At 35.8% G+C, this 7,772-nt stretch overlaps 1 non-coding gene across 1 annotated transcript; it reads right to left on the minus strand.

The window, feature by feature from the left end:
- Positions 1 to 424: 424 nt before the first annotated feature.
- Positions 425 to 543, minus strand: LOC145677766 (5S ribosomal RNA). The gene has a single exon (XR_014129989.1). It is a non-coding gene; the product is annotated as a 5S ribosomal RNA (ribosomal RNA).
- Positions 544 to 7,772: the final 7,229 nt, after the last annotated feature.

The raw sequence follows: 7,772 nt of genomic DNA on the forward strand, positions 1-7,772 counted from the left end.
ACACATTATTCGAAAGAGTTAAATCACGAAATTTGCTTCATTCTGTTATGTAGAAACACCTTGAAATCCAATTTCTATATGCTGTTAGTAAAAAAGTAAAGCACATAGCGGAGATGTGTCGTGCTTGTATACGAAAGGCATTTACTCGCCGGAGATCTACACTTAGTCATAATAATTTACTTTTAAAAAGTGGTAATACATTCCGTGTTAAGTATAGTAGTAGGTGCACACGGATCGGAAATCAGGTTATTTTAATGTGCCGTGCAAATAAACAGGCTGTTAGTGTAAGAAATAGTGGGTATAACGCTTAGAATATCGATTAATCGCTATGAAATAATGTTGATAAATTATCTCTTGAAAGTACTATAAAATTAATGTTTCTAGTATTTTCGTACTTGAAGGATAATGAAATTTGAAAAAGAGATGCCAACAGCACCTGGTGTTCCCAGGCGGTCACCCATCCAAGTACTGACCAGGCCCGATGCTGCTTGACTTCGGTGATCGGACGAGAACCGGTATATTCAGCATGGTATGGCCGTTGGCAACTACCTTTTCTTCAATGTCCTGTTAAGGAAGTATGTTTTAAGTAAGAATTGACATTATTAACTATAAAGGCAAGCATATTAACGTCGTTAACATTACTTGGAATATACTAATATTCGAATAAATATTTGAATGTTCGAATGATGAGTGATTCGGATGTTCATAGTGCCACTATGTCCTATCGAGTTTACTATCACGAACCACGTATGAAATTGTATATAAATAAATAAAAATAAATCCTTTATTAAGTATTGATTACAGGAAAAAGGCAAACTTACATTCTTTAATGTACACAATGAAATGTATGAAAGATATTTTTAAGATATGTTTCACTTACCCTTTATAACGCAAGGTAGTTTTCAGTGTAGCATCCTCTTCAGCTGCGAGATAACGTAAGGCAGATGATCATTCAGTCGTGAAGCACTAAAATGTAATATACATTTTAACTATTATCGATAAGAATTATTTACTGCAGGGATGCAAATAAAGTGAGGCAAATTAGTAAATAAAAACCGATACTGTAACTGATAATGTAATTACGTATCTGTATTAGTTGTATATACAGTAATCGCACGATTATCCGCGGAGTTGGATGTTGGCATAATCGCGCATAATCAGCAGTATGAGCAGAAAAGGGAAATGAAATGAAATCTTTAGATTTACGTCGCATACTTATACCGGTTACGCTAAAGGAGACGGTGATGATGAGTACTGAATGAAGAAAGTGGGAGGAAACGGGAGAAACCCGAGAAAACCCATGAGCACGGTCTTTATGCACGACAAAGTTCACACGGCACGAGCTGGGATTGAACCAGGGACCCCAAGCACCGGAGGCCAAAAAAGGGACAAAAAGGTCTTTCGTGCAACTTTCGTTTTCGGTAAAAAGTTTACACATAATTTAGAAAGAGTAGTTTTCTGGTCTTTTTATTTCACAAGTTGGTTCATGTCTATATTTTTTACATGCATAAAAAATTTTTCAACTCCCTTGCTTAGTTCCTGTTAAAGACCTCTACCTCTGATTGTATTTTTTGCACATATTCTTATTGTTTTCAGACAACATTTCTAAGAGCGTAATTTATCGTCAGCAAGAAAAGAAAAGGAAAGCCTCGGATAGTGGAATGTGTACTGTATATATATATATATATATATATATATATATATATATATACGTATTAGTATATAGTTTTATTTTATACGTCTCCTATTATTACACAATGTGCAGATATTGTGAAAGCGCAAGTAAATATGTATAACTCCCCGTTCTGCACTTAATAACTTGAAAGAAGTTCGGGGAAGGTAGTGTAACAGAAAGTGCAAACAGAAATGAGGGTTTACAGGCATTTAATATTATTCCGTAGTAGTATGATTTTTTGTAAATATATATATATATATATATATATATATATATATATATATATATATATATATATATATATATATATATATATATATATATATATAAACATACATATTCAATGATATAGTAAGAGGTTAGCAGCACTGATAGAACTGCAGAAAGTACAAAACCGTTAATAAGAAAGAGAGAGAGATGGTGGCCGCTTTTGTGCTTTTCATTGGCTAATTCCGAATTGCGCGCGAATACGTACGAGATTTCTTTCTTTTTCCTCTTCGCAGCCCAGATGTTGCCAATTAGAAGTTTTTAGTACTACATTTGTATGAAAATGTTGCCTTTAAGAAATGTGGTTTGCATACGGAGAAAAGAGCAAAATGAATATTTATCTTAGTGGGCATGAAAAAAGACGAAACATTTTGCAAGATGGACACACGAACTTCCTTAATGCAGGCGTTCAGTACATTATTGTAAAGAAAAAAACACTAAAAAGAATTACTTCAATATCCCTAGCAACATTCAACAATTCATAGAGAAAAATCTTTATTTTGAGAACAATGGAAAACTATGTAATTGTAGATAACTACTAAATTTAATGATTAAGGAAAACGTTTAGGCCCGGCCCTTCAGAAAGAAAGTGCACAGAATTTTCTCTCATGGAAGCAATTGCAAAATCAACATTTTGTTTGCAGTTATAATTAGAGGATCTATATACAGGGTGTTCGAAAAAGAATGTATCCTCTTGAAAGAAAATATTCTCTGGGCCCCTAATCCTTTATATACCGAAAGGAAGTTTGTATAGCATTTTTTCTTACCTTCGTTAGAAGAATTGAAAGTGACTACTATCGTGACACGGGAGATATTTGATCGATAGTCGAATTACTCCCATGCTCGAATGAACACGTCTCTTGTAAGGAGAGGAAAGGCTTCTGTGATCCGCTATCGCAGCTGTGTCATATCTGCAGAGAATGTTAGGACACAAACGTGATCTTTGAGAGCCTCGTGAAAAGAAGTCGCATAGTATCATGTGTGGAGACATCGGGGCCATCTGAAGAACGCTTCATCATTAGGACCAAGGGCGAGTTACGAAACACTCTGGGATATATTTATTAACATAACTTCTCGTCATTCTGCAAGTGTGGTGGAGCTCCATCCCTATTGGAAAAGGAAACCTCGGGAGCCCTCTTCATGTGTAGGTATCGTTCACATCTGAAGCATGTGAAGATAGATTACTGTACTATCGTGTACCTAAAATCATTTTCTACGAATACGAACATGTCTACACTGAAGGCAGTGCAGCTCTTTTTCTCTTTTTTTTTTGGTCATGTATTGTAACGCGGGGCAATGCACACAATAACATGTAATGTTGTGTATCATCATAAAGGGCCAGGGCGATGATTGGATCTTGATGGACGTGGAGAACTGATAGGTGATGTGAGTGGTATTGTGATCTATGGTTGTATGTTTACTGATGAATGCATAAGGAGAGGTGAAGGGGTTGCCTTTTTTTTTATGTCGATCGGCAGGGAAGCGATTGGGAAACTTTTGACTTTGTTTTTCAACCGAATATATTGATTGAATAGGTCGCCGACAATTTTACGGGGCGTCACGTCGTTGCCTTTTTCATGTCGATCGCGAGCGAAGCGAGCGTTTTTTTTTTTTTTTTTTTTTACCGACAATATGTATTGAATCGGTTGCCAACACCTTTAGGGGCGCGTCACGTCCTTCTTTCTGTGCTGATCGCGAGCGAAGCGAGCGCGAAATTTTTGACTTTTTTTTTTTTTTTTTTACCCACAATATTTATTCAATCGGTCGCCAACACTTTTAGGGGTGCGTCACGTCCTCTTTTCTCTGCTGATCGCGAGCGAAGCGAGCGCGAAATTTTGACCTTTTTTTCTCTTTTTAATTCTTTTTTTTTTCTTTAAGAAAAAATATTGATTTCATAGGTCGCCAACATTTTTACGGGATGGAACATCGTTTATTTGTTTTTCCAACCGTCTTTCTGTCTTGAGCCCCCGCCAAGTTAACTTTATGGTGGACAAAAACTATGTGCGGTGGGTTACCGCGGGGTTCTCCCGTTTCCTCCCACTTTCTTCATTCCACCACCATTTCAATCATTTCTCATAATCAGCGCCTCTTTTAGCCTAAGCGGCATAACGTGGGACGTAAAACAAAGATTTCCTTTAGTTGCTTTCTGTCTTGATTACGAGCGCGAAATTTTTTACTTTTTTTTTCTTTCTTTTGATATTATTCATTTAATAGGACGGCAACACCTTTACGGGCCGCCGCGTCGTCGTTTACACTTCTTCAGCCCATATTCTTTCTGCTTGTTCGTTTTCCGGCATCTTGTTATCACCGCCCGCGGGAATGCCTATGTCTTTCATCGCTTTTTGAAGCAAATCTTTAATAAATATGCACTCTCACATTTCTACTAATATGCATACCACAGTGGATAGACTGTAACTAGGAAAGCAGAAGCCTGCATATCATATTATTTAACAGTTGAAAGTGAACTGCCATTTTAAGTTTGATTTTGATCAGATGAGTGCAGTTCAACTCGTCGACAATTGTGAAGATTCTCGAGGTTAGGGACCATCCATTTTGTGCTTTGTAATGAAAATGGCTGCAGCCAAACTTCTCTGATCTGAATGAAACTTGGCATGATGATACATCTTGACCTGCTCTACAAGTTTATTTAGTATTTTCCGTTGCGCAGGCTTTTGCTTCTCCAGGTTCTCCCATGGAACTGAGAAACGTATTCAGTCGAACTTCTGCGGTAAGTCAGTATATCATCCTGAGAAGTTTGATCGAGATAGCAGAGGTTCGACTATTCGTTTTTCAATTCCATGTGATATTACAACACGGTGAACTAAATTTATATAGAAACACTTTGATTTTGTTTTGTTTTTTGCTAGCATTAAACTGAGAAAATGTTATTGAATAGACAGAGAACACCACTCAAAGAAAAGTACATCATAAGAATATATATATGGTTGCTGTGGTTCTCGGTTTAATTTGCTAGTTAAGAAACTTGCTCTAAATAAGTACATCTTACAGGTGAAAAACTAAGCCAGGCGATAGAATTAAATATAAAGTTATACACTTTTATTTTACGTTTACTAGTGTTGGGTTACTACTGTAAAATAAGTCAGTATATATGAAAGATAACTGTATTAGGTACTATTTTCCACCGGCGGTGTATTCTTGCATAGTGTACTTAATGTTTACAAGCGGGGCGCTACTAGTATGGATGCATGACAAGTGCTATTGAAACTCGAAAACTAACTGGTTTCCACTACCCTTGCTTATACGTATACCCGCGTCGCCTTCGCTCCTGTTCACTTTGGACGCACATTCTTGCTATCGCTCAGGCCCCCAGCTTTCTCCTGTTTTGGCTCCCTTAAATAGTATTCGTGCTTTTTATTGGCCACCTGGCAAAGCACTTGTAATGATTTTACACCAGTAACTCTAAAATACATGTGTATTACTTTATTTAATTCTGTCGTCTGCAGAATTTTTTTTTTTTTTCGTACAAATATGCCTTTTCATGCAGAACACTGAATTTTGCCTGTAAATTTTTGAGAATATGCTGTGACGAAACTTGAGCACCGTTCTTCTTTTCTTTCTTATCACGAGTCTTCTTTAGCCTAATGAGCACAATCATCACACGATAACGACTATTCTTTTCATTTAACTTGTAAACAAGTTGAACTAATAATAATAATTGATGTACAAAGGAGAAGTGTCCTACATATTTGAGGTAAAAAATAAAATAAATATACTTCTACTTCATCCGTGTTTACAAAGTTAAATGTTATCGATTTACAAAAAATGGTCACCTATCCACACACTGACCAGGCTCGACACTGCTTGACCATACATATTAAAACATCGGTCCCACTGAATACACAAGTAGTAAGCACATTCACATAAAAATAATTAGGATTACAGTATATAAAATGTGTTAATTAAAATAGCAAATGCCTTACCTTATCACAGGCGATCCAAAGCCACTGCACATCATCTGCTACGCACACTATATTCCTCCAATATTTCACTCACTTCCTATATCACGCAACAGAAAATATTAATAAAATTCACTTAGCAACATTTTCATTTTTAATCAACAATACGTATAACAATTAAGAATAAAATTAATTGTGAGCACATTGTTATAATTAGAATACTGTTTTTATTCGTTTACAAATATGGGATTAATATAGAGCTGGCAGCAACAATATATACAACTCATCCTGTATGTATCGTAAATCCTAACTTGAGAAGACATCTCTGACGCAAACAATGAGACAAGAAATCAAATACTATATCCGACACATTTGGGGTTTATTGAACTTCAATGTTGGAAGATACCACCTTGTCGGTAGTACAAATGTAATATCCTTACAACACGCGGAACTTTTGCCAGGCATATCTAGGAATTTGGGAAGATTAATTGATATCCTTAATGTGCAATGTATGATTATGACGCATTGTTATGTACACGCAGACGGAACCAGGACAATCTATAGATGACATTTGCACTGTGTTTGGACAATTTGTTCGCAGAAAGTAACCGTTTTTGTCTATGAATACTTGAGAACATGGAAGGTATGAGATATACATTTTATGCGCAAATATTATAATACAAATCATTGTTAGTTTGGTGGATGCGTGAAAGAAAGAAAAGGAGTAGATTTTTGCAGACGTCCGGATATAAAGCGAGAACTGAGAATACGCATCTATAACATCTATTTTCTTTGTGTTAATGATATCGATGAACTAAACGGGGAAACTAAAATACAACTGTTTGCAGTATAATTCGAAGTATAGTCAAGTGCAGAGGCGTACTCACGGGGTGTCCACCGGGTGCGGACTCCTCGCAAAAGTTCCTAAGTGAACATACATTTGCAGACTTTCTCATTAAATGTAGTTATTAACAGGGAAAATATTGATGTATCATCAATATAAATCTGATCTTACACTTCATCTGTACTCTGTCTGTATCATGTTTTTGTGAAAAAGTAAGTGGAATATTTATCGTGTTTTCGAATGCAGAATAATAGTATATAGACATAGTGGCTTGTAGTATTGGAACCTTGCCCCCCGAAGCTTGGATCCCTTAGAAGAAAAAAAAAAATGCATGCGCGCCTGGTGAAATGGTTAACGAATTCAGTTCACTCGATGAATCGACAGATAGTAATACACATTTCGACAGATCGACAGCATTCGACAGATACAGACATATGAAAGTAGCACAAGAATTAGGCGAAAGTCCGTGCGTTTCCTCAATTCACGTAGGAAACAACAGAAAATATCAACTACCATAAAATAATCCGTATATATATTTAATTTATTTGGAATAAAATAAATATAGAAACAACCTGTTCATACATAACTACGGTAAGTGCGTTAATTGCTAACGTAAGAACAAATATGAAACAAGGCACAAAATAAAAAAGAAAAATAAAGTTAAAGGGAATAAATATTTAGGCTTGATTGTCATTCGTATTAAGAAGCTGGGTAATAAAATGTTAAAATCTACAGAAAATTATGAAATTAAATCAGGATTTGAAATAAAAGTCTATACATTGGAAGTAGGCCAGGGAGTTTGCAAGGCAGATGTGTGCGACACGCGTTACTTTATAGATTCCCTTCATTGAACTATAGTAAGCAGTACGAAGATGGTACTTTGCGTATAATCACAGGAAGGATTGAAGTTAATTACCATGGTAATATAATTATTTATTGATAAGTATTTCCATGTTAAATTATGAAAATTATAAGCACAAGGAGGGTGAAAAAGTAGTGTGACCGACTTAGCAATGACTGAAACATAAAATAGAAAAGCGAATAAAAACAAATGCCTTTTGAGTTATGT

This window comes from Thermobia domestica, unplaced genomic scaffold, assembly GCF_964235325.1.
Source record: "Thermobia domestica unplaced genomic scaffold, izTheDome1.hap1.1 HAP1_SCAFFOLD_1366, whole genome shotgun sequence".
NCBI lineage: Eukaryota > Metazoa > Arthropoda > Insecta > Zygentoma > Lepismatidae > Thermobia > Thermobia domestica.